Here is a 27,679-nt window from a genome sequence, read left to right as displayed (position 1 = left end):
AAGATAATTCTTAAGGAAGTTGTACGTATCCATCAATATAGATTATGACAAAAACTGAAACATATTTACTTCAGGTTACAAAAGTTTAGCATCTATGAGAAAAAATACAATCAAATGGTTAAGATTATATACTAGAAGCTCACTATACTTTACAAACTGACAGATAACAAGTCTCCATACTACCAGTACAAATACTGAGATATCCTTGAGCATTAAATAAATAAATCAAGAGAGAAGTGAGGCCCACCACCATCTGGAAATGCCATTAAAATTTAAGAACAGCATTGCTTATTATATGGAGCCATAATAAACACTCAGAATTGCCAAACTATATGGGATAAAAAGCTTTTAAAATATAGAGACCTAACAGAAAAAAATAAAGCCACGTGGGAGTGGGACAAGCCATCTGTCATCCATTTTGTCCTATCTGCTACTAGGGTTGTCTAAAAAATGCTTTCTGAGTCTATAGGTGATGCATTTATATTCCAATATTCAAATTAATTCAGTTACCAAAAAAAAGACCATTCATCCACTAGTTTAGTAAACAACAGAAATTTAAATCGAAAATAATTATTATTATGTATAATAATTTGATATTACATAAAATTTATATAGTACTTTCAGGTTTGCAAAAGTACTTCATATGTTATTCGATTTGATCCTTACAACAATCCTGTGAGGCAGGTTCTATTATCATCCTCATTTTACAGATAAGTAAACTGAGGCAAAGGTGAAGTGACTGGCCCAAGGTCATATAACTAGCAAGAATCTTGAGGCTAGATTTAAATTGAGGCCTTCCTGATTCCAGGCCTGGTGTTCTGTGAACTCCAAGTTGGATTAGCACCAGGGCTGCAAGGATGGTTCAACATTAGGAAAACAATCAACATAATTAATCATCCTAAAAACCAAAACATCTAAAATCACATGATTTTCTCAAGAGATGAATAAAAGGCTTTTAACAATGTCCCACACTCATTTATGCTAAAAACCCTAGAAAGAATCTAGGTCACAAGATGAACAAAATGCAGGACTAGACATTTTCTTTCATCCTCTCTACCTCTTGAGCCTTTCCCAAACAGAAATTATGCACAAAAGACAAAGAAATGTCAGCTGTCTCTATGATTTAGGACACCCAGATTCCAAAGGACTACATAATAAAAAAGAAATCCACTAACTGACACCTGCACCAAATTCCCTTCCCACTTCTCACCACCTCACGACCAGCAGCACAGCCCCACTAGCTGCCCCTGCCTGTGTACAACAGAACTGAACCATCCCTCGCAGGGCAGAGACCAACCTCAATCTTGAGCTCCCCAGCACATCATACAACAGCCCATCTCTGAGAGCTCCAGAGACTTAGACCACAAAAATGCCAGTGCCAGTGCCAGGACTGAAAACTAGGGAACAAAAGTAGCAGGAAAGGACCCCAGGACAAGGCAAGGTGTAGGCACAGTCTACTATGCCAGGGGGAAATTACTCCATAAACAGCTAGGACCAGTTCTGCCTATTCAACTGTATAAAACAAATTAGCCCCAAAGAAACTACAATCGGAATAGAAGGAGTCAGAGTCAGAAAGTTAATAATAAGGAAAACAAAAGACTAAAAGTGCCAAAATTCTCAAGAAGAGGCAAATTCAAGACCTTAAACACAAGCAGATAAATTAACAGAAGTAAATATGACCTCCAAATCTAGCAAATGAATTCTGACAACGATGAATAAATACTATAAAACAAAAAAGGAAAATGATCTAAGATTCAATGAGACAGGAGACTCTATGGAATTCAAAGAGAATGTGGAACGATAACATGCTATTCTTATTAGGCCTAAAAGAGAAATGAGAATTATGACAGCAAAATATATGTCCTACTTAGCAAAAATAATGAGAAGAAGAGAAAAACTAGAATCTACTATAACAAGGCTCACCCAAGAAACAAAAGAAAGAATAGACTGGAAATGCAAATACACAGGAGTGAAGAGCAATCTAGAAAAACATAAGCAAAAATAATGATATGAAAGGAAAACGTGCTGATCTAGAAAGACAATATGCACGGAAACAATCTAAGGATCACAGGCCTCACAGAAGAACATGATAGAAAAAAAAAAACTTTAACATCATAATACAGGAAATAATACAAGAAAACTGCCTAGAACTTCTCAACATAGAAAATTAAATAGTAATTGAAAGAATTTGTAGATCACCTCCAGGGGAAAAAAATACCAGGGCTACAAACTTAAAAACACACATTGATTAAATGTAACAATTCATTTCAGGAACAAGTTAGGAAAGCCATCAGGAGAAAAACCTTGAAATACAAGGGGAAGCAAATTCAAATAATGCAAGACTATTCTGTACCTACAAGAAGACACAGGAGAGAAAGGAATAATATATTCCAAAGACTAAAGGATCTCAGAATATTGCTGATTTACTTATCCTACAAGTTTGAGCTTAACCATAACTAGAAGAAAAAAAAAATGAACTTTCAGTATTAAGCAAGCATTTGAAGCATTCTTAGAGGGGAAAAAACAGACCTTGAGAGAGATTATTTGCTTCTCAAATACCCCAGACAAACGAAATGCAGGAACGGTAAATTAATGCAGCAGCCAAGGATAGCAACAGCAACATAGAGACACCAGTAAGAAACTTCATTTTAAATGTACACAAAAAGAGAATTTCCTACAGAAGGGCAGTATCTGTCACCTTCAGGAAATGGCTTTTGAGGCAAAATGGAAAAGGTGAATCCTGAAGGCAAATTCTATGAGGCAGCAACAGAAACTGTCAAGAGGGGAGAGCCCAGAATGGAGAGCTTAGAAGGTATAATTCCATGAGAAATATAGAAAACAGAGACTGCATAATTATAGGGGCTGGTCTACAGTAGACAGAAATAGGGGCAGCTAGGTGGTGCAATAGAGTACCGCCCTGGAGTCAGGAGGACCTGAGTTCAAATCTGACCTCAGACACTTAACACTTACTAGCCGTGTGACCTTGGTCAAGTCACTTAACCCCAATTGCCCTGCCATCCCTCCTCCAAAAAGACAAAACAAACAAACAACAATAGAATAGACAGAAAGAGAAGATGGATATGAAGAAAGTAAGAGAAACTCTCCCTGGAAAAGATTACTCAAAAAAATAAAATTTAAAAAACTAATGAATAAAATTACTTGAAGAGGGGAAGAGGAAATCTACTTGACTGAGAGGAATAAAAGAGAGAATCAAATAACTAGATAAAAGCTGAAAAGAAAAAGGAATAACTAAAACCCCCAAAGGGCTAATTAATTAGGAAGGGATCAGTGGTGAGGGGAAAAGAGCCTTTGGGAACAGAGCCACATTAAAAAAGAATAATTAAAATAACTTGAGGAACATAGTCTCATATTCACAGCAAGAGTGAAAACCCCCCCACTAATATTGGAGATAAACCAAAGAAAATATAAACATAACTCTCACAACTTTAAATGTGAATGGATTAAACAGTTCAATTAAAAAAAAACATATTACATAATAAGAAAACAAAACTCTACAATCTCTTGCTTATAAGAAAGACATTAAAAAAGTAAAGATACATCTCCCCCCCAAAAAAAAAACTGAAGGGAAAGGAAAAAAATTCACTATGCATCACGTGAATCTAAAAAAGCAGGAAATACAATCATGTTATCTAACAAAGAAAAAAATTAAATTAAAATAAGAAGGCACAAACATGAAACTACATTATAGTGAAAAGGGTCCTGGCAAAAAATCATTATCAGTAATAAATTTATATACTTCAAATGTCTTAGCATCCAAATTCACAAAATAAACATTAAGTGAGCTATAGGAAGACAAGGATAGTAACACAATAGTGGCAGGAGACTACAATATTCCTGTCCTGGTTTTAGATAAGTCTAACAAAAAGATAATCAAAAGGGAAAATACAGAATTGAACAAATTTCTGGACAAACTAGAGCTAAAAGACTTATGATATATAAATGAAACAGCAAAAGAATATACATATTCTTCATAACAAAATGAAATGTTTTATGAAAACTGACCATATATTATGAAACAAAGATGTTGCAAACAAGTGTAAAGAAACAGAAATAGCTAATACATCCTTTAAAGGTTATAACACAGTAAAAACAATCTTTGGTTGAGGGACCACAAACAAAAATCACAAACCTAAATGGAGATTTAACAAGGAAATCCTAAATAATGAATGAGTCAAAGAACAAATCATAGAAACAATTAATAATTATGTGAAAGAAAATGATAATGATGAAACAACATACCAAAATTTCGGGGATGCAGCTAAAGGAGTCCTCAGGGGAAAAATCATATCTCTACAAACATACATTAAAACAAAATAGAAAAAGAGAAGATTAATGAACTGAATATGCATTAAAAAATAAGAAAGCCAACAAATAAACAAACCTAAAATAAGCACAAAAGAGGAGATACTGAACATTAGAGGAGAAGTAAATAGAAACAAAAATATATAAATAATAAATCTAAAATCTAGTTCTTTGAAAAGACTAAAAAAATTGATAAATCTTTAGCAAATCTGATTAAAAAGGGCAGAAAATAAAATCAATAAAATAGCAAATGATCAAGATGAAATCACAAAAAAAAATCAGGATAAAAATAATAAGAACATAATATGTACAGCTATATGCTAACAAAACTGTAAACTCAAAAGATGATTACCTTCAAAAATATAAAATACCTAATGTTTAAGAAGGTCAGTTAAAGATCTTAAATAACTCAATCTCAGAAAAGGAAATAGATGTAACTGTAGAAGAAGTACCAAAACAAAAAACAAAAACTTCTGGGGCTGATGGATTCACAGGAGAACTGTATCCAACTTTTAAAGAACAACTAGTACCAGTACTTTGCAAATTATTTCAAAAACTGAGAAAGAAAGTCCCCTACTAGAATCCTTTTATTAGAAAATTTCATTCTAATGCCTAAACCAGGGAAAGACAGAAGGACAATTCTAGACCAATATCATTAAAGAATATTGACTAAAAAATTTTAAATAAAATAAACAGGCTATGTTTAACCAAGAATTATTCATTATCATCAAGTGGGATTTATACCAGAGATGCAAATAATACAGCATTTTAAAACAATCAATATAATTAATCATATTAAAAATAAAAAATTCTAGAACATGATCTCAATAGATGCAAAAAGTCTGACAAAGTACAGTATTTTTTCATGGCAAAACTCCTACAAAGGATAGGCATAGTGACCTTTTTTAATATCATAATAAGCATGCATCTAAAACCAAAAGCAAGCATCACATGCAAAATGGATGCAATAGAAGCTTTCTCAATAGATATGGCAATGAAGCAAGGATGTTTAGTCTCCCCACTAAGATCTGATATAATTCTGTAAATGTCTTATTGCAATGGCAATTGAAGACATAAAGATAGGTAAAAGGGAGGTAAAACTATTATTTGTTGATAACTTGGAAAACTCTACAGAACTAGCAAAGATACTAATTAATATAATTGAAAGCTTCAGCAAAATTGCAGGCTACAAAAATAAATCCTCAAAAATAATGACATAAATAACTTGTAAATAATAACAAAACCCAAGAAAGAAAAATAGAAAAGGAAATTCCATTTCAAAAAACTATAAAATGAATAAAATATCTACAGACTGACCTACCAAAGAATAAAAAATATTTGTATGGATTAATCGACAAAAAACTCCTTAAAGAAATAAAGGAAAACTTAAAGAATTGGAGGAATATCCCATGTTTATGGCTAGGCCATGTCAATATAATTAAAATGACAATACTTCCAAAGTTAATTTATACTTTTAATGCAAGAAAATTACCAAAGGGATACTTTCTAGACCTTGATAAAAATAATAAAAGAATTCCTTTTAAAAAACAAAAGATCTAGACCAAGGGGAATTAGGGAGAGGTAGGAAAAAAGGAAAAATAGTGCTTCCAGAGTTCAAACTCTATCATAAAGGAGTCACCAAAACCATCTAACAAGGGAGACTCAGAAACAAAATAACTCAATACTAAATGTCTTGGAAAGCAGAAAAAATACATTTCGTATAAAAGAGCTGCCACTTGATAAAAATTGCTGGGAAACATGGAAAGCAGTCTGGAAGAAACTACATCAACATTATGCATTATACAATATCCCACATTATAAATGGATACATGATCTAAATATCAGTGATCAAACTAGAAAAAAATTAAAAGAGAAACAGATCATATACTTTTCATAAAAGGAAATGTACTCTTAACCAAAGGATAGAGGAAATTAAGAAAGATAACATAGCTTTGAAAAGCTAAACAAACAAAATTAATGCACCTGGGATAAGATGGGAATATTCAAAGGGGGGAAAAGTCTTAGTACCAAATTTTTCTAATAAGGATTTAGTACCCAAACTATATAAACAATTAATAAATATATTTAAGACTAATAGCCATTCTCCAATAGGTAAGTGGTCAAAGGAAATAAAAAAGGAAATTCTTCTCAAAAGAAGAACTGAAAAGGATTCAAAACCACGTGAAAGAAGGCTCCAACAGGCAATAGGTGTAGAAATCTATCCTGCCCTACAAGAACGTAAGGGGGAAGGAGGTGAGAGGGAAGATAGAGGAGGATAGAAGGGAAGGCAGACTAGGAGAAGGAGTAATAGGTAATATGCATGCCATCTTGGGGTGGGGGATAAGGGAGAGATGGGAAGAAAATTTGGAACTTAAAATCTTGTGGAAATGAATGTTGAAAAGTAAAAATAAATAAATTCTGAAAGAAAAAAAGAATGCTTCAAATCACTAATAATAAAACAAAAGCAAATCAAAACATCTTTGAGATTTCATTTCAAACCCCGCAAATTAGCAAAAAAAAGACCTCCCAAAATGGCAATGGTCAGGGCTAGTTGGGCTGTAGTGTGAGAGGCACCCTATTGCATTGTTGATGAAGCTCTGAACTATTCTTGAAAGCAATTTGGAATTATGCAAATAAAGTGACTAGAATGTCCATAACCTCTGAACCAAAGACCCCATTACTGGACTTATACAAAAGCCAAGGAAACCAATGATAAATTCCTATACACACCAAAGTATAGCAGCACCTTTTCTGATAGCAAAGAACTAGAAACAAAGCATATGTCCATCAACTAGGGAATAGGTACGAAACTGTGGTATATAATGTAACGGAATACTACTGTGCTATAAAAAATGATGTATGTAGCCAATACAGAGAAGTCTGGGAAGATCTAGATGACATGACACAAGAGGGAAGTGAGCACAGTCAAGAAAACAATGTACATGCAGTAGCTACATCAGTATAAATAGAGAGAACCAGGCACAACATTAAAAGTGAATGTAGTAAAATTTTAAAGCTCAACAAGCACAGCTTGAAAACAGAAATGTGAAAGGGTGCTTCCTGGCCATGAGAGGCCCACGGGTGACACCCACTGCACACGCTGCTGAACTTCTTCAGCACACTGATAAGTTGTTGCTTGTCTTTTTCTCCCATTCGTTACATGGGATGACTCTCTGGGAGGCTCGAAGGACGAATCACGCAGATGTAAAGAACAGAAGACATCAATAAAAAGCCAGCCTCAGTTTCAAAAAGACAGCAGGGTTGTTATTCGATGTTAACTGCATCATTAAAAGGATGAGAAAACAATTTAAGAATAAGCCAGTCATGCAATGTAGGAAATATTCCCCAGAGCTCTAGGCTATCCACACCTGGCCAGATCTGACTAGACTCTCCTCTTTTCAGGAGCTGTAGGCCTCCAAGGCATTGGTTCTGGAGAGGAAATAGCAACTCATACTATTTCAATGATGAGATGGCCTGTTATGTACCAGGCACTATGCTAAGGACTTTATAAATAAGATCCTCACAACAACCTAGGAGATGGGTACTATTCTTTCTCCATTTTTACAGGTGAGGCACTGAAGCAGGGATGAAATGACCTGCTCAAGGTCACACAGTTGCTGAGTATCTGAGGCTAGACTTGAACTTAGGTCTTCCTAATTCCAAACTTACCACATCTATCCACTGCACCCTTTGGCTGACTTGAACAGGGGGATACCAATTTAAAAACCAGCAAGTGGGAAGACCACAGGGTTTATTATTGGCCATGTGACTGTACCCTAAAGACCACAGCACTTTGTCATCAATGTCTTCACTTCCACACACCCTGTCACTACACACTGAGGCCTTTCTCTCAAGGGTGTTGTCTGCAAGCATGAGCCCCCACAATCCATTTCCTTTGATTAGAATTTAAAGGCCCTGAGAGCATGGGCTATTTTGTTTTTCTCTTTCTACCCCAAGTGCTAAGCTCTTAATAAAATCACTGCTGTTTTTTCCCACTTAATTATAATAATAGCTACAAAATACAAAAAAATCCAAATCAAATGAGACATTTTTGTTAATATTCTATTAAAGACCATGTACAGATTAAAGAAATTGTATTTTTTAAAATGTGGACAGTATGATTATCTGAAAGTATAGCTTCTGTTAATGTTTAAAATTTCTTTTAAAAAATATTGTCTAAATTTCTAATAATTAGAGAAATGTGAATTAAAGTAACTTTGGTTCTATCTAACATCCATCAGACCAGCAACAAATAAAAAAGAAAAATGACAAAGGGCAGGGAATCCCATTGATGCCCCAGCGGTGAAGTTGTGAACTGGTCTGGCTACTCTGGAAGCAACTTGGAACGACGTACAGAAAATTACCAAAACATGCATACCCTTTCACCCAGTTCAACCACTGCTAGGCCTATACCCCAGAGATCAAAGAAGGAAAAGAAAAGGTCCATGTTGTTTCATACTAGCTCAAATTATGTAAACTAAGGGAGTGTCCTACAATACATATACCACAACTGGATGAACAATTGTGGTATTTGAATATAATAGAATATTACTGCATCATTAAGAAATCATGAAACGTAGGGGGCAGCCAGGTGGCGCAGTGAATAGAACACTAGCCCTGGAGTCAGGAGGACCTGAGTTCAAATCTGGCCTCAGACACTTAACACAAAAACTAGCAGTGCGACCTTGGCCATGTCACTTAACCCCAACTACCCTCCAAAAAAAGCAAAGAAAGAAATCATGAAATGGACTATTTCAGAGGAAACCGGGAAGAGAAGACCTCCATGAACTGATACAGGTTGAAGGGAGCGAAACAATTTATACAATTATAATATTATAGAAGAAAATTAACTTTTTAAGATTTCTGATCAAGCACTAAGAAACCATGGGTCTAAAAGAATAAAGATGAAATACGTCACTCACGTCCCAACAGAAAGGTGATAAACCTAAAATAAGGAAAGAGATACACATTTTCAGACATGGCCAATGGGGGATTTGTTTTGCTGAACCATCAGCTATCTATTGAGGGCTTGGGGGAAGAGGGGGGAGGTTTTTTTTTTTTTAACTTGCTCATTTAGGGGCATGGTGAATAATAAGATCATGAGGTTAATTTTATAAAATACCAAACAAACCCATAAAAGGTATTTATGAGATGACATGCCAAATCCATTTCACTCTAATTTACTGCTATAGTAGTGCTCTGAATTAAAAACTCGGGTAAAAATGGTGTAAATAGGGGCGTCCAGGTAGCACAGCGAGTAAGAGCACCGGCTCCAGTGTTGAGAAGACCTGGAGATCGAATCCCAGGCTCAGACACTTAGCACCCACCCAGAAACACCTGGCCATGTAATCTTGAGCAAGTTACTTAACCCCAATTGCTTAGGGGCGGCCAGGTGACTCAGCGAGTAAGAGCACCGGCTCCAGTGTTGGGATGACCTGGATCAAGTCCGGGCTCAGATACTCAGCACCACACCCAGAAATAACTGGCCGTGTAACCTTGAGCAAGTTACTTAACCCCAACTGCTTAAAAAAAAAAATGGTGTAAATACACTGTATCATCTTACCACTCAAAAAAAAAAGAGTATTGCAATGCTGTCTTAATGAGATAGGAATGTGACTAATATTACTGTTTTTAAGAATAAAAAGGAATATTTAATTCTTTTAAATGTGTTAAGTACACAGGATTTAAAATGGATACCATTTCTATTTTTAGATCTTATTAAGACTCCACATGCTGCATAGTAAAATAAAAAATTTTTCAAAGAAAAGGCATGCAGACTAGTGATGTGATTCTGTACAGAAAACAGCAAGAACAGAGTATATGAAATAAGACTTAAGAGACAGGCAGGGCCTGGCACATATTAAGAACTTAATGAATTCTGATCAAGTGACTGACTGACAAAGAAGGGCTTTCAAATTGAGAACTTGGAGGAATGTAGGGAACCATGAAGATGTCTGACAGATGTGAGTTTCAGAAATATCAGTGTGAAACCCCAGAGTTTTTTTAATTTCCCTTTCTCTGTTAGTGATCTGGAGTATTCTTTATCACATTCGATCTTTCCCTATGCCCTACAACTTTAATGCTTTCTACTCCATTCCTTCAGTCTCTTCCCAATTACCACTCTCAGGCCACCTGTTGCTAACTTCCTTTTCTTTTTCCCCAAATTCTACACTGCCCCATAAGCTAGAAGCCCTTGAGCCCTTGCCCTGCATCAAGCATCAGGGCTGGATAAGTCCCACTCTCTTGCTTCGCTGCTCTTACTCACATGCTACTAGCAGAGCCAGAACACACCACACAACCATGTTAACAGGGTACACCATCACTGAACATTAGCTGATTTTACCTGGGCCCTCGGGCAATGAGGCAATTCTTTCATTACTCCCTAATTAATGTCCCATTTCACTCCCTATGAAAAAAGCAAGTGAAAACTTCCTTTTATGTCTTCAAGCATTCCATAGTTCCCTGGAACATCCTGCCTCTTACTTTACTGAAAAAAAATTCAAGGCTATTTGTTTCAAAGCTTCATTCTCCTCTCCTTCCCTTTCCTCCAGTCTCTGACAGGATGGTCCTTCTTGCTGCCAAGGTCAACCCCTTCACACACGTCCTTAAGCCCATTCCTTCCGATCTTCTCCAGAAGAAGGAATTATCAGCTGACCCCCTCCCCTCTCTCTAATCTTCAATTTCTTCTTATACATTGGTTCTTTCCCTATCACCTTTAATCATACCTAAGACTCTCTCACGTTTAAAAAAAAAAAAACATCACTAGATCTTGCCATCCCCTCAAGATCTCACCGGATGCTACTCTATCCTTTCACAGACATACTCCCAGAAAGAGCTACCCAAGCAATGCTGCCTAGACTTCCTTCTCTCTCACACCTCAACCCTTTCTTTCACAGTTGTCTTCTGACCTGATCACTCAATTCAAATGTCTCTCTCCAAAGATGTCTTCAGTGCTAAACAGGATGGTATTTTCTTAGCCTTTCTCCTTGCAGTTAGCAGCTGGGTAGTGCTGGCGATACAATGCTGGGCTCAGAGGTCAGAAGTTCTGATTTCAAGTCCGGTCTTACTAACTAGGTGGCTCTGCATTTCTTTCACCCTAGTTTCCTATTCTGGAAAAAGAGGAGGTGCTCTGAGGTCACAATGTATTCTCCTGTGATCCTCTATGGAGCACCCTGTCTTCCTTTCTACTCTCACATCTCTGGATCTTCTTCATGATGCTTCTCTCAGGTCTCTGTCTATCTCTCTGACAATTCCTTTTCAGTCTCCTTTGTTGACTCGTCTTCCACATCATAGACCATAATTGTAGGGACTCCCCAAGAATCTGTTCTGGCCCTCAAAAGCTTGCATGAGTTTAAATATTATCCAAAGCAAAACTCTATTATATTTCTCCATTAACCCAACCTCTCTTCCAAAATTTCTTATTTCTATCTAAGGAAACACCATTCTGAGAGCCTCCAAGATCACCTGAAAGTGGATTTTTCATTCTCCCTCACTATGTATGCCATTCCCAAATCTTACTTCTTTGACATCCCTCCCATTTAACCCTTTTATCTTTACCAATAAAGCAATGTTATTTCAGGTCACCATCTCCTCTTGCTGACACTGTCGAAATGGGCTCCTAATTGGTCTTCATACCTCAACTCTCTGCATACTTCATCCTACATACAGCTGTTACAGTGGGTGTTCTTGTGCAGAAATTTGACCATATATTTCCCTATTCAGTAAATTCCAATTACATCCTAAGACCTTCAAAACCTCGTTACAACCTAGCTTTCCAACGTCCCCATACATTACTCTTCTTACACATGGTGCAGTACAGATGAACTGGCCACCTCTCCTTTTCATCACACATGACATACCCACCTCCCACTATAGAGCCTTTCTCCACAGGCCAAGGCTGCCTGCCCCCGGGCTTGAAATGGACTACCTAACCATCTGAACCTCAGCCTGAATGTCTTTCTTCCTTCAAGATGCAGCTCAAACACCACATTCAACACTTACCAAACACCACCTACCCCCAAGTGTTTGCTCCATCCTTCCCAAACTACCTGTATTTACTTACTTTGTACTTTGTACTCTGTATGTTTATGTATGTACATGCTGTCTCCCCCATAGAAGGAAAGCTGTGGACTTGAGGAACATTTCAATCTCTTTGTATTCCCACCACCTGAAACACAGTAGCCCCAAAACAAATGTTTGCTGAACTGACTGATTCAGCCTAATTTCTGACAGACTGTTGGGAAATTTTTCCAGAAATACTTGTCAAATAGGAAGTTCTTCCCTAGTTAATTTCCATTTGGGGGTTTATCGAATTCAGTTATTTCTGATTCTTCCCTGTCTAATCTGTTCAACTCAACTGCTTTACTCCTTTTTTAACCAATTCCCAATTCCCAATTGCCTTTCTAATCCTACTTTTAAAAATTATTTTCCTTCTGGTTCTAGATTGTTTTTGTTCCACCAAATGAATTCTGTTATTTTGTAATGGACATTCACAATTTCATGAACAATCTTCTTTTTCTGTTATTTTTTTAATATGGAAATGTTCCTATTTGTCAAGTTCAGAATAACAATTTAAAAAAAACACATAAGAGGCCTTTCTCATTTTCCCCAGTTATAGGTGTTTCCTGGAAAAAATACACTCTTTATTTTCTATGTACTATAACCTATGTACATGTATAGTTTCCCCCAGGCCCAAGCATGTAATTCCTCAAGAGCAAGGTTCAAGAGTTCTCTGGTGTTTGGAACCTCGGTGTCTCAATAAGAACATTAAGAAATGCCTCTTCTTGTTACTAGTGGGCTCCTCCTCACTGGACATCTTCAGGTAAAAGAAGCTCAGATGCTGTAAAGGGATCCTTTATCAGCAATGGGAAGAACTAGATGGCCTCTAAGAGCCCCCAACACCGTGACTCTGTGCTTCTATGCTACCCCACAGGATGCCACGGTCCACTTTGGCTAGAAATAATTAACAGGCCTTTCTTGTAGCCTACTACTCCTTTTACCAACTCCCAAAATAGGGCTTCGAAAATTCACATCCTACTAAGTCAAATATGTACAAATCTCTAGAAATACAGAGGGTAGAGAGAGGCTAAAACTAAGGAAGAGAAACACAAAACTTCTGAATTAGGCGTACTTCAGTGACTTTAACTGCCTGTCAAAATTATTGCTACAAATCAACGAATACAACTTAATCATCCAACTTCACAAACCAAAAGACTCCCTCACCAAGACAGGTTAGACCGTGTTTCTTTTTATTCATCCCTGCTAAGAGAAGTGTCCTTTATAAAAAGAAAAGGTATTTTCCATGGTAAGCCATGCCGAATGACATGGATAGTACGTTCTGAACTATACTGATTTGTTATTAAGAGCCTGTGGTGAACGCTGCCTGGATCCTCTTCTACCCATAGGTGATAGAGTGGATTCTGGCCCCAAAGCCAATTTTGGTCATTTAGATATTAAGTAACTCAGCGGGTTGGCAACAAGGTGTCCTGACAATTTTCCAATTTGCATGTGAGACCATAGTCAGGTACCAAGTATTACAAGTGGGTTTTTGCTCCTGTCTAGATAAACAGCCAGGAAAGCCACCTTCCTCCCCATGCCTGTGGAGCAGCAATGGAAGCACACACTCTCAGGTCAGGAGGAAGCTGTGGTCAGAAAACGGAGCTCATTCACATTCAGACAGCACCAACTGTTCCATGTGTTATCTCTCTCTCATTTCATTTATGGTGCCAAGAACCATTTACCTGGGGAATGTGTTGACTGCCTAGTGGAAAAAAACAACATTTCCAGTTTGATGTGACTTAAAATCAAATTCTCCGTTCCCTTTAAGCAAGAAGCTTTTCTTAGTAGCCCTTCTGAAATTTCTCAGGCCCAAGTTCAGCCCAAGTTGCACCAGGCAGGGTAGTGGCTCTCAAAGGTCCCAAAGTATAAATCATCAGGGTCTACTGCTCCCCAAACAAGGAAGCCCATCACCATTACTGGACACAGGCCAGCTTCCTGAGGTCTAGTCCTAAGACATGCCTATAAAGAGCGACACAATAGAGGCCTCCTGATTTCTGGGTGGACAGAATGATTAGGACCATGCCGAGACTGAAGACATAGGAATAGAATGAAGTAATTCAAGTCACCAGGACTGAACCCACTTCATCTTTAGTCTATATTAATTTAGCACCGAAAAGTGAAACGGCACTGACTCTTGCCCCTCCTGAATGTAGTGCTACAGAAAAGCTTTTGCACAGATTCAACAGATGCAGAAAAAGCCTTGGACCAATTTATTCATACATTCATGTTAAGGACACAAAAACACAAAAGAATAGATCTTTCTTCAATAATAAGCAGTATCTATCTAAAGCCAAAAGCTAACACCATTTATAAAGTAGAACACTAGAAGAAGGCTTTCCAATATGATAAGGGATATCCATGGATATCCATTGTGCCTACTCTATTAGTTGAAAACTTCTAGAAATACTAATAATGGCAACAAGAAAAAAAAATTGAGAGGGGCGGCTAGGTGGCGTAGGGAGTAGAGTGCTGGCCCAGGAGTCAGGAGGACCTGAGTTCGGATCTGGCCTCAGACACTTAACATACACAAACAAAAAAAAAAACCTCACCGTGTAACGTTGGGCAAGTTACTTAAAACCCAACTGTCCTCCAAAAAAAGCAAAAAAAAAAAAAAATTGAGGAAAAAGGCATAAGCAAAGGGGAGACAAACTGATCCACATATCTGGAAATAATATATTCAATGACTAACTTAAGAGAATTCTAGAAATGCTATAAAACCAAAAATACTCCATATAAACATTCACTTCAATAAAGCTATAGGACAGAGAATTTGTTGTTGTTCAGTCATTTTAGTCTTGTCCAACTCTTTATACCCTCATTTGGAGTTTTCTTTGCAAAGATACTGGAGCGGTTTGCCATCTCTTTCTCCAGCTCATTTTACAGAGGAGGAAACTGAGGCAAACAAGACAAAGTAACTTGCCCAGGGTCACACAACTAATAAGTGTCTAAAGCCAGATTTGAACTCAGGAAGCCGAGTCTTCCTGATCCAAGACTGGTACTCTGTCCTCTGTGCCACCTAGCTGCTCTTGGAAAGAAAATAAACCCACAAAAATCATCGGTCTTTTCTTATATTATTAACAAAACCCAATAGGAAGAGATAGAAAAAGGAATTCCATTCAAAATAACTATGAAAGACATAAGATATCTAACAGTCAATCTATTAAGGTATATTTAAGGAATATATAAAAATGTATACAACTATAAAGCATTATCTAAAGGGGAAAAGATTTAAATGGAAAAAAATTCAGTGCTATGTCTAGGCTATGACAATATGAAGGGATAGAGGGAGAAAAGAAGCATTTATTAAGCACTTACTATATGTCAAGCAGTGCAGATACGATTATAGAAAAAAAGATGGTTCCTGCCCACAGCACAGCAAGTGAAGAAGTCGAGATTTGGGGGAGGAGGGAATAGAGTGAAGCAGGGCTGGGGACTTCCTGAAACAACAAGCCGGATTAGCTGAGGCAGCTGCCAATCAGGAGAGCACTGTTACATGACCTGACATAAAAAATTGACATCTTTTATAGTGAAAATAACATTGAAGAAGGGATAGGGACACCTACTTTGCCACCACAGTGGGGGTCACAATGGTTAGAGTAACAGGCCCGGAATCAAGATGTGAGTTCAAATCCACCCTCGGACACTCAGAAGCTGTGGGATCCTTAATTACTGCCTTCCTCAGTTTTCTCATCTGCACAATGGGGGTCCTAGCAGCATCTGATTCCCAGGGTTTTTGTGAGGATTAAATGAGATAATGATCATACAGTGTTTAGCACAGTGTCTGGCACCTAGCACATCCTATACACACATGTTATCTGACCAGTACAGCTGAGGACCATGGACCTTTTTCATTTGACTTGCAGCTGAAGCTTTCCCAATTAGAATGCAAGTTATTGGACAGCAGAGATGTCTTCCTTTTCTCCATGTATCCCCACAGCTTAGCACAGGGCTTTGCACAAAGTTAAGCACATAATAAATACTTTATTCCTTCATGCATTCACCATTTGTTCAGCCATTCCCCAGCCAATGGGAATTTGCCTGGTTTAATATTTTCTGTTACCACATGCACAAAAATGCTGCTATGAATATATTAATGCATACGGGACCTTTCCTTCCATTTGCTACCTCTTTGGGGCATGTATCTAGCAGTAGGATTTCTGAGTAAAAAGGTATAGACATTTTAGTCAGACGCTTCCATACTATAAAAGCAATTTTCTGACAGGAAAAATTTAGGGGAAAAAATATGCTCTATCATCTAGGTAACAGCTGAACAAATTGTGGTAAATGAATGTTGTAGAATATTATTTTTCCATAAAAAATACAGAATAATTCAGAAAAACTTGGGAACACTTGTATGAACTGAGAGAGCAGTAAAAAGAATAATTCATACAATGGTGCCAATAATTACAGTAAAAAACACGAGGCAACTTCAGGACCCAACTCAGAAAACAACAGTGATTTCAGAGAACCACCCACTAAGCAAGAAAGTGGCTGAAAGTGAAATGTTTCCAGAAGTGGCCAACGTGCCTCTGTTTGCCTAACAGGGACTGTATTATATGGAGAACTCTTTGGAGATGGGAGAAAGTTAGTGAAACCAGAGGGTAATTTCATTTTTCTGCATCAATATTTTTTTAAAAAACTGAGGGGGAAGAGGGCACAGAGACTCCCAGATAATGAAGTCAGTTTACAAACATGTCAGTGATAGACTTCCAAAGCACTCAAATATCACTCTCCACAGCCAGCATCTACAGCTCAAATGGAAGGTGCTGGACTGCTAAGACTATTTTCTAAACCGTTTTTCCTTCTATCAATGTTGTAAAAAAAAAAAAATCATCTCCCTACCAATTATTCAAAGACAGTTAAAAGAGAGAAGCTGTGAGTGACCACTTCCTGCACTGATTTTCTCCCTTGCCATGCTCAATTTAGCAAGCAAACAAAAATTCCCTCCCAGTTATTTTCAGACCCACCCCCTAGGCTGGTGAAATGAACACCAGGCCTGCTGTGTAACGTGACTCCTCAGCACTCACTCCTCTGCCAGGAATCAACAGGCAAAGTGCATACTCAGTCCCATGAGCCCGTCCAGAAAACAGCTGAGTCACCCCCAGACCCTTCTCGCCCTGCTCACATCAGCACAGCAGAAGCTTCTCTCCCCAAGCTACTCCTGCCCCCACTCCCACTAGCAAGATACACAAATTTCTGGCAGCACTCTCCCTCAGCAACACCAACTAGTTTATGAGGAGGCTCAATCAGACATCACATGGTCCCTCTGTTCCTAACAGGACAAAGGAAGACTAGCTGAAAAGCCCTGGCAGCTAATTAGGTTGCAAAACTTCATCCCAAACAGGACACTTCTACTTTTGAGAAAAACATAAGTATTTGTCCAAGTGACCTAGAACTAAACTTGGACTCCTGGTACCCAGACTGTCGAAGAAGAATGAGTACTGGCTATGAGTGCAGGCTATATTAACCTGACTATCCACTCTTTTTTTCTAGTTATCAGTGAGGAGCCTGGCCTTTCTGTTCTATCTTGTAAGGATGTTTAATTAAAACAAGGTCCTAGGCAACACTGCTTCTGGTCAGTCATACTTGGAGTAATCTTAAAGGTAAGATCAATAGACATCGAGATTTTTTTTTTCGGTACATGAAACCATTTGGTTTAAAGATTAAACAAACTTTCCAACTGTATCTGATTGTTGGAAAAGATGCTATGATGGAAAGTGGATGTGATCTAGAAGCTGGGTACTGGATACCAACCCCAATTCTACTATCTATCACTTATGTAACCCTGAAGAAGTGAGACTTACTCTTATGGCTTCAGTTTCTTGCTCTATAAAAATGAAGACTTTGGCCTCCATAACCCCCCTCAATGAGTCAGCCATCATTTTATGAAGTACCTATGTGTGCCAAGAATTGTGAGGAAGGAAGGAAGGAAGGAAGGAAGGAAGGAAGGAAGGAAGGAAGGGAGGGAGGGAGGGAGGGAGGGAGGGAGGGAGGGAGGGAGGGAGGGAGAACAGCCTATACTCTCGAGGAGTTCGGTCTAATGAGGAAAACAAGCACTAATTGGCAGGGAGAAGGCACTGTGTTAGTTAACACTGAGGATATAAAAACAAAACCGCCTGAAACACATTAAAATCTAGCCTTCAGAGACAAAATGTATATGGGTATATGCAAGTGCAAGGTATCCCTAAATTCTTAGTCTTTTAAGGCATCCTATTTGTAACCTCTGTATATAGTACAAGGGGAGAGGAAGGATAAGGAAAGGCCCCATGTAAATAAAAGGTGGTGCTTTACAACAGCCTTGAAGAAAAAGAGGGATTCTAAGATAGGAGGTAAGAAAGGAACATGTCCCATGAAAGAAAGACAACTAGGGCAAAGCAGAAAGATAAAAGTTGTAGCTTGATGTAGGTTAAGAAGGTCACTCTAACTGGTCTGTTAGATGCACAAAAGTAAGTGACGTTAGGGCCAAGTTGTGAAGACCTTCAAACACAAAATGTAAGAACGCTAAAAATCACAGATAACTGAGAAATACAAATCAAAACAATCCTGAGACTTTATCTCACATATAGCCAATGGGCAAAGAGGACAAAAGACAAGAAGAGTCTATGTTGGAGACACTGTGGAAAGATAACACTGGTGAATTGTTGGTGAATGGGTGAATCATTCTGACAACTCTGGAAAGCAGTCCAGAATTCTGTAAAAACACTCAGTCTCTGAGGCAGAGATTCCACTGCTAGCTAAAGGCAGAGCACCCAAGGAGATGAGTATAAAAAGGAAAAGTCTCACAGACACCAAAATGTTGGAAACAAAGTAAGTGACCAAGACCTAGAAAATGGCTGGAAAAAATGTGATACATGAATGCAACAAAATATTCCTGTGTTACAAGAAACGATTAATCTTATGAAAACAGAGAAGCACGAAGTGTGCCTAAGTAAGGAGAAGCAGGAAAAAAACTTAAATAACTGCTATAATATACAAGGGAACCAACACAACAAAACTGGATGAAATCATCATAAGCAAGTTTGGTCCTCAAAGAAGAGACAGCAGGCCCCTCTTCTGGGTCCCCTCTCCCCAGCCAGATGTGGAGAGTCATGAGTGTGGAAAACTGCATGTAAAATTAGCCTTTTTCACTTTACCATTTAGTTTTGTTGAACTTCATTTTCTTCTACTTTCTATTCATTGAGAGACAGGTCTCAGGGAAGAGGTAGACAGGGAAATACAGTGAGAATTCCAGGTGATGTTAAGCAAAACAACTGAATGTAAATTTATTTAAAACATATACAAGACAGTTTTGCAAGGGAGAGCACTAAAGTTGTAAGGATTTGAACATGCTTCCTGTAAAAGACAGTACTTGAACCAAGTCTTTTTTTTTTTTTGCCTTTTGGAGGGCAATTGGGGTTAAGTAACTTGCCCAAGGTTACACAGCTAGTTTTTTTGTGTGGGTGTTAAGTGTCTGGGGCTGGAACCAAACTCAGGTCCTCCTGACTCTGGGGCCAAGGCTTTACTCACTGCACCACCTAGCCACCCCTTAAACCAAGTCTTAAAAGAAATGAGGACACCCAGAAGAACATTCAGTGGAAGAAGAGTTGTCAGAGTTGGAGTTGGAGACATTGGAGAGATGTAATTAAAGTGCGTTTAAGGGTATGAGAATGGGAAATGGGGCTAGGGAGGGAGATGGTTTACTCTTAGACAATAGGGAATTTATTATTTACAGAGACTGGAGGAGAAAAATAGGGGATTTGGATGGAGTCTGATTAGCCATAGAGAAAGCCTTGGTAGCAAAAAAGTTAAAGGGCAGCAGCTCAGCTGATGGGATGGTAAGGGATTAAGTAGAATATTGTCAGTCTCAGTATCTCAGTAACTGAGTACCATCCTACCTAGAAATAATGCCTGCACTTCTCCAATTTCTATAATCATGTGAGGAATGATCTTATCAAGGATCCTATCAATGATCCTATCCAATGCTGAATTAATAATCTCTTCAGTGTTCTGTCTTGGAATTAAAGAAGCCTGGGAGGGGCAGCTAAGTGGAGCAGTGAATACAGCACCAGCCCTGGAGTCAGGAGGACCTGAGCTCAAATCCAGCCTCAGACACTTGACACTTACTAGCTATGTGACCTTGGGCAAGTCACTTAACCCCAACTGCCTTGCTTTCCCTCCTCCCCGCCCCCCAAAAAAGAAGCCCGGGTAGCAACTCCCAAATTTAAAATAATATCTGGAAAATCTGAAATCATTTTGAACAAATAACTATTAAAAAGGATATAATTAACATGCTCTAAAGAAAACTGGACCAAGTGTTTTAAGATTTATGTGGCAAACTATTCCAAATAGCACCCACTAAGCCATACAGGCTTATCAGAACTTGCCTGCATTTTAATACATTATAGCATCTCACCCCCTTCCCCTGGCTAAAAAAACCTATGGTGATCTTGAACTGCCTTAAGAGAAGCACAGCTCCCAGGGACATGAGCTAAGGGCTCCTCTCCTCTGAAATGGCCAAACTACATCTTGGGGATTGTTCTACCTACTACACTTTAGAAAGAGAACTGCAATGACAGAGAAGCTCAAGGGAAGGGCAGTCAGAAGTGGGAAGAGGGAAGAGGCTGGAGTCCATGTCATCAAGTCATTGTCTCAAATAGATGGGGATATATGGGCCTTTGTATGGGACAGCTGGGGAAAGAACAGAGCTGGTTACAGGGCTGCCAAAAGAAAAAGAGCAGAAAGTGCATGGAATTGGTTTTTGTGCATGTAGAGAAGGCTCATATGAAATAATCCAACAAGAAATCAGCAGAGACAGGAAGCCAATAGACGTAATGACTGCGAATAATAAAATAATTAGAAAGAACCACCACCCTTAAATAACTAAAACTGAATGCTATGAAATGACAAAGCAAAGATGTGAGAAGATGCCACCATCTCTGCCTTGCAAAAGCTGGGGTTCAAAAATGTGGATGACTGTCTGTGTTGCATGGGAGGAAGGGATGTTTCAGACAGGTGTGCTTGTATTCTGGCATACCATAAATGACTGACGAATGTAGTTTATCATAATAGAATAAATACAATAGAAGACAGCACCACAGAGATTCTAGTTAGGGCCTCCATTAGATTTTTTTTTTAATTAAGGAATCCAAAGCAATATAGCACTCTCTTCCTATCAATATGTGAGAGATTGGTTGGGTCCTACGATGGACCAGAGTACTACCTTCCTGAATTCTGAAAGAAAATTCATATAAATTCCAGAAAATGGTCACACCTTAGTTACAGACTGTGAATGGAAGCTAAAAGGTGTAGGGGTGGGGGTGGGAAATAAGCATTATATACCTACAATGTACACCAGGAATTTGCTAAGAACTATACTAATATTGCCTCATTTTGTCCTTCAAATAACCCTGCCAGGCAGGTGCTATTATGTATGACTCCTATTTTACAGCAGAGGAAACTGAGGAAAGCAGTGAGCAAGGGATTTGCCCAGGGTCACATAGCTAGTAAGTATCAAGTGTCTGAGGCTGGATTTGAATGCAGATCTTCCTAATTCCAAGTTCAACACACTATCCGCTGCATCACGCAGCTACCTCTATACATATAAATGTATACAAACAAATATATGTCAGAGAACAATGACCAATGTTGTTAATGAGGAGCCTCATACTAACAGTTTTCACCATTTGGATGAGTTCAGATCTTTTGATCTCATGGAGTACCTATCTGAATTTCTAACAAGTATGTAGCACAAAATAGCAGTTGAATGAATGAATGGATTTTACATAATTTTACACAAGTCAAGCTTGTGTGGATTGTTAAGCTGGATTATCACATAGTGGTGAATTTCATTCAAAAGCTAGGAAAAGAACTTTATATGTATTTATTAGTGCATGTCTAATATGAGAGTATCTACAAATCCCTAAATAATATGCAAAGGAAATGTTTTCTACTGACTCAAGAAAGTTACCCCAGCAAACAAGTATAATTAATACAATTGCAAAGATGACTGGTGTTACCTAGAACTTTTCCTATGAAGTACATTGTTAATACTTCCAGTTTCTCAATTCTTTAAAATTCTTATGACCCCCTCCCTCTACTTGAAATAACAAAATCAGAGGGATACAATCATAACTGAAACCTCAGCATCTCTATGAATTGTTCAATTAGTCAAGATCCTAAATTCTAAAATTACACTAACTACAGTCTATTCCTTTTCCTTTCCATACCCTCATCATTCTTTAACCTTCTCCTCCTCTACAGCTTCTGATCCTTCTGTATACATCACATTTATGGAACTGAACCCACACACAGGCATCTCAACAATGCATTTCCCTCCCTCTGAAGTCCTTTCCTCTGCCTTCCCACTGTTCTACCCCTGCTAATTATTTAACTTGGACAAGCCGATGTTCACCTTCCACTTCCCTAGCACCACAGCAAAGTGACCACAAAAACTTGCAGTTGTTGTCAATCCATGTCTTACTGACTCTCTAGGACACTTCCCACAGTGAATATTCTAACTCTTCTCTAACCATGAAATCTCCAAATCCTAAATGGCATTCGTCAATAGATCCATAGATAGCATCACTTTGGGGGGGGAGGGGGAATTTTGGCTATCTGCAAGGCAGCTAACTCCTCTCCCTTCTCCAATACTACAAACCTCTTTGTGTCTTAGCCTATCCTTTCTTATGATCTCAAACAATTGACAGGGTATATTCTACCTCCCTACTAAAAGCTAACCTGCCCATATTCTTAAGAATAACCTGCTTGGGGCAGCTAGGTAGCCCAGTGAACATAGCCTCGGCCCTGAAGTCAAGAGGACCCATGTTCAAATCTGGCCTCAGACACTTAACACTTACTAGCTGTGTGACCTTGGGCAAGTCACAACCCCAATTGCCCTTCCAAAAAAAGGCAAAAAAAAAAAAGAGTAACCTACTCTCAGGAGAGCAAGGAATGATCTACCTGTCAGATCTATGGAGAAAAAATGAATGTATGACCAAACATGGGACAGAGAATATTACAAAATATAAAATAGATAATTTTGATTATATTAAACAGGTTCTGCACAAACTAAATCAATGCAATGAAAAAGTAGAAGGGAAGCAGAAAGCTAGGAAAGAACCTTTACAGCAAGTATCTCTGATAAAGATCCCATTTCTCAAATATATAGAGAAGTGAGTCAAATACATAAAAATACAAGTCATTCACCAAGTGATAGATGGTCAAGGGATATGAATAATCAGTTTTCAGATAAAAAAATCAAAGCTATCTATATTCATATGAAGAAATACTCTTAATTACTTTTAATTAGAGAAATGAAAATTAAAACAACTCATACTCATCAGATTGGCTAACAGGACCAAAAAAGAAAATGATAAATGTTAGAGGGGATGTGGGAAAATTGGTATAATGCACAGCTGGTGGAGTTGTGAAATGAACCAACCATTCCAGAGAGTAATTTGGAACTATGTTCAAAGGGCATAAAACAAATCTGTGCATACCCTTTGATCCAACAATGCTACTACTTGGTCTATATCCCAAAGAGAACATAAAAAAGGGGAAAGGACCTACATCCTCAAAAACAGTTATACCAGTTGTTTTTCTGGTGGCAAAAAAATATATATATATAGAAATTGAAGGGATGCCTGTCAACTGGGAAACAGCTGAACAAGCTGGGTTTATAGATGTAATGAAATACTTTTGTGCAATAGGAAATGAGGGACAGAAAGATTTCAGGAAAAAAAAAAACTGGAAAGATTTGTACAAACTGATGCAAAGAATAAAGAGCAGAACCAAGAGAACACTGTATAAAATAACAGCAAGACTGTGTGATGATCAGCTATGTCTGACAGCTCTTCTCAGCAACACAATGATCCAATACAAAGGACTCAGGAAAGCAAATGCCATTCACGTCCAGATAAAGAACTGGTAGACTCTGAAGGCAGATCAAAGCATATCATTTTTCACTTTATTTTTTTCACAATCTTTTTTTTCCTTTTAGTCTGTTTATTCTTTCACAACTATGACTAATGCAGAAATATCTTACATGACTATACATATATACCTATGTCAAATTGCTGCTTTAGGAAGACAGGAGGGAAGGGACAGAGGAAGAAAAATTTGAAACTCAAAATTTTGTAAAAAATGAATGATAAAAATTGTCTTTACATATAATTGGGAAAAAAAAGATTAACCTGCTCTCCTCAGAGCCAAGACAGCGTAAAGCAGGAACTCACCTCAGTCCTCCCAATCTACCCTCAAAACAACCTTAGAATAGTATCTCACAAACAATTTTGGAGTGGCAAAGGAGTTTTACCAGTCCAGGACAGCTTGTAGGGTCAGAAGGAAAGATGTGTCTTGCTGGGAGGGAGGAAAGTATGGTGCTGCTAACAAGCCAACAGGAGGCCACAACCCAGGGAGCCAGAAGCAAAGCTCCAAAGCAGGGCAATCCACCAGAAAGGCCCTAGCCCTTGAGCAAGCCAACAGTGAGCGCTCACCCCTTGGACAACCCAGCAGCAAGGACCTGCTCCCAGAGCAAGCCAGTAGTGAGAGTCTGTTCCCAGAGCAGACTGGTGGTAGGAAGACCATCCCCCAGGGCAGTTCAGCAGCAAGGTCCCAAACCCCAGTGACAGGGAGAGAGGGAGAGAGAGAGAAGTAACCAAAGAAAGCTACTGTGGTGACAGAGAGGATGAAGGAACACTTAGAAGAAGACAAGCACATCGACACATCTACATGTATTGATCAAAGAATAATAGAAGCTGGTCTCGGATTTTAGAAGGACTACTAGAAGAGATCAAAGAGGATTTTTAGAAAATCAAATGAGAGAGGTAGAAAAAAATGAGAAAATAAATGAGACTTATGTAAGAGAATCATAAAAAAAGAGTCAAAGTAAAGGAAGCACAAAAACATAGAAAAAGACGTACAAAAAAAATCACCAAAGGAAAAAAGTTTTTTAAAAAAAATTGGCTAAGTGGGAAAAGAGGTACAAAAACTCACTGAAGAAAATTATTCCTTAAAACTTAAAACTAGGCAAGTGGAAGCTAATGATTCCATAAAACATAAAGAAATGATAAAAAATCAAAAGAATGAAAAAAATAGAAGAAAATGTGAAATTTTTCATTGGAAAAACAAATGATCTGGAAAATAGATCCAAGAGAGACAGTTTAAGAATTACCTGAGAGCTATGATCAAAAAAAAGGCTAGATATCATCTTTCAAGAAATTATAAAGGAAATCTGCCCTGATATGCCAAAACCAGAGGGCAAAATAAAAAATGAAAGAAGCCATCGATCATCTCCTGAAAGAGATTCCCAGAGTGAAAACTCCCAGGAATATTAAAAATCCCAGAGCTCCATGCCCAAGAAGAAAATTCTATGAGCAGCTAAAAAGAAACAATTCAAATATCATGGAGCCCCAATCAGGATTACACAATATTTAGCAGCTTCTACATTAAAGAACCAGAAGGCTTAGAATATTATATTCCAGAGGCAAAGGAATGAAGATTACAACCAAGAATCATCTACCTAATGAAAGTAAGAATCCTTCAGGGGGAAAAAAAACCAGACATTTAATGAAAAAGAAGCCTTCCAAGAATTCTTAATTAAAAAGACCAAAGTGGAACAAAAATGTGATCTTCAAATACAAGACTCAAGAGGAGAATAAAAAGGTAAACAAGAAAAACATTAGGGATTAAGTAAGGTTAAACTGTTTGTAACCCTACACAGGAAGGTGATACTTGTAACTCTAAAATAAAACTTGATCACTATTACAGCAATTAGAAGGAGTATACATAGACCAAAGGTACAGGTATAAGTTGACTATCAAGGGATAATACCCTTTAAAAAAAAAAAAAAGAGGGGTAAGAAAGAAGACTGTACTTGGAGAAGAGGGAAAGAAGAGACATGAAAGAGGCACAAAAGAGCTATTACAGTAGAGAGGAAGATGGAGGGATAGCAGGCAATGCTTGAACCTTACTCTCCTCAGAATTGACGCAAAGAGGGAAGAACATACTCACTCAGTTGGGATACAGAAATCTATCTTACAGGAGCAGCTAGGTGGCGCAGTGAATGGTGCACTGGCCCTGGAGTCAGGAGGACCTGAGTTCAAATCTAGTCTCAGATACTTAACAGTTACTACCTGTGTGACCTTGGGAAAATCACTTAACCCCAACTGCCCAGCCTTTCCACCCCTCCAAAAAGCAAAAAAAAAAAAAAAAATCTATCTTACCCTATAGGAAATTAAGCAGCAAAAGTGATAAGAGAAGAGAGTTTTGAGGGTGGGGTGAAAAGAATTACAAAAGTGAGGGAGGATTGGGGGAAGTGGTGATCAGAAGTAAAACAGCTGTGAGGAGGGACGGGGTGAAATGCAAGAGAGAAAGGAAAAAAATAGGATGGAAACAAATAGTCATCATAACTGCAAATTTAAATGGGATGAACTCATCCATAAAACAGAAGTGGAGTGCAGAACGGATTCAAAAACAAAATCCTACAATATGCTGTTTACAAGAAATACATCTGAAGCACAGAGACACACAAGAAGTAAAGGTAAGGGGCTAAAGGAGAATCTATAATATTTCAGCTGAAGAAAAAAATGGGGTAGCAATCATGATTTCAAGACAAAGGAAAAGCAAAAATAGATTTAATTAAAAGATATAAGAAAGGAAACTATATCTTGCTAAAAGGTAGCAAAGACAATAAAGTAATATCAATTCTAAATATATATGCACCAAATGAAACAGCATTTAAGTTTTTAAAGGAGAAATTAAATAAGGAACAAGATTAAAAATAGCAATATAGTAAAACTATATTAATGGGGGACCTCAACTTTCCCCTCTCAGAACTAGATAAATCTAACCAAAAGATGAAGAAAAAAGAAGTTAAGGAGGTAAATATAATTTTATAAAAGTCAGATATGATAGACTTCTGGAGAAACCTGAATAAAATAGGAAGAAATATACCTTTTTTTTTTCAGCAGTACATGGTAGCTATACAAAAACTGACCACTTTTTAGAGCATAAAAACCTTACAATCAAATGCACAAGAGCAGAAATATTAAATGCATCTTTTTGAGACCATAATGCAATAAAAATTACATTCAATAAAGGGCAATGGAAAGATTAAAAATTAATTGGAAACTAAATAATGTAATCCTAAAAAAATAAATGGAATAAAAACCAAATGATAGAAACAATCAATTTCATTAAAGAATGAAAACAATGAGACAACATTCCAAAATTTGTGGGATACAGCCAAAGCAGTACTTAAGGGAAAATTTATATCCTAAAAGCTTATCTCAATCAAACAGAAAAAAACAGGTCATTGAAT

At 37.8% G+C, this 27,679-nt stretch overlaps 2 protein-coding genes across 7 annotated transcripts in view; both read right to left on the bottom strand.

The window, feature by feature from the left end:
• Positions 1-27,679, bottom strand: part of HP1BP3 (heterochromatin protein 1 binding protein 3) — a 483,172-nt gene that overhangs the window by 280,810 nt on the left and 174,683 nt on the right. The window lies entirely within an intron of this gene.
• EIF4G3 (eukaryotic translation initiation factor 4 gamma 3) overlaps positions 1-27,679 on the bottom strand; it is a 411,795-nt gene that overhangs the window by 239,164 nt on the left and 144,952 nt on the right. For 3 of the 6 annotated variants that reach the window (XM_069079469.1, XM_069079465.1, XM_069079466.1), the window contains exon 4: positions 4,261-4,311. The exons of the other annotated variants lie outside the window; for them this stretch is intronic. The gene's annotated coding sequence lies outside the window, so the exon portion shown is untranslated. The remainder of the gene's footprint in view (positions 1-4,260; positions 4,312-27,679) is intronic. 6 annotated transcript variants of the gene reach the window in all.

Source organism: Petaurus breviceps, unplaced genomic scaffold, assembly GCF_028583685.1.
Source record: "Petaurus breviceps papuanus isolate PSGF00001 unplaced genomic scaffold, PetGlider_PUasm1.0 91041, whole genome shotgun sequence".
NCBI classification, from domain to species: Eukaryota; Metazoa; Chordata; class Mammalia; order Diprotodontia; family Petauridae; genus Petaurus; species Petaurus breviceps.
This window is presented reverse-complemented; position numbering and strand designations above follow the sequence as displayed.